Source organism: Morone saxatilis, unplaced genomic scaffold (genome assembly GCF_004916995.1).
Source record: "Morone saxatilis isolate NCDOM2014 unplaced genomic scaffold, NCSU_SB_2.0 Contig12, whole genome shotgun sequence".
Classification (NCBI taxonomy): domain Eukaryota; kingdom Metazoa; phylum Chordata; class Actinopteri; family Moronidae; genus Morone; species Morone saxatilis.
In genome coordinates, this window is record NW_023339674.1 from 26,115,109 (window position 1) to 26,116,020 (window position 912).

The window sequence follows — 912 nt, forward strand, 5'->3', positions numbered from 1 at the left end:
AAGGCAACTCATAAAAGTTTTATCAATGGATAAATCCATCACACAACCATCCAATTTACATATAGATGGGTGACAAATGAAAGAAAAACCAACATGAAGTGTGTTAGTTAGGTGTCACTGTTTTGAAGATGGTGGTTACTCCAAAACATCCCATAGGTATTAAGTTGGGTTGAGATGTGGTGACTGTGAAGGCTGTTGCATATAGTTTATGTAGTGATTCACCAATTTATTCAGGATTTTTCCTAACGTGCATGTATACTTAATGTTCATGTATGTAAAACCCATATGTACACATGTGTTTGGCTGACCAAGCTGTCTTTAAGAAATACGGCTGTGGCTCAGGAAAGGCAAGAGCGGGTCGTCCACTAATCGGAAGGTTGTTGATTGCGATCCCGGACTCCGCCCCCCCCCCCACCCCACCCACATGTTGAAGTATCCTTGAGCAAGATACTGAACGAATGATGTTGTGGCGGCACATAGTGTAAAAGCGCTTTGAGTGGTCGGAAGACTACAAAGGCGCTATACAAATACAGGTCCATTTACCATTTACTCATTAAAGCAAATAGATGGATGATTTATTAGCGATCCAACCAGTCAAGGGAAACATTCAATTTTTAGTAATGACAAATATGCTTACAAAGTGGCTTGACAGTTAGATGGAGCTGTAGTCTTGAGATCCATGCAATTCCCAAATCCAGAAATAGATAAGGCCACAGCTCTTGTGTAATTCCTTTACCAGGCAATACGAGAGCAAATTTGTTCATGTCTTGCTTAATAAACAAGCCTTGTGGTGTTCACTGATTGCTGGGGGCTGTTTTAACTATGCAGACACTATGGAAAAGGTCACTGGGCCATTTGGAGTAGAATATTGTATGTGCACGTACAGTCTGTGTATGTTCTGATAAAAATAGG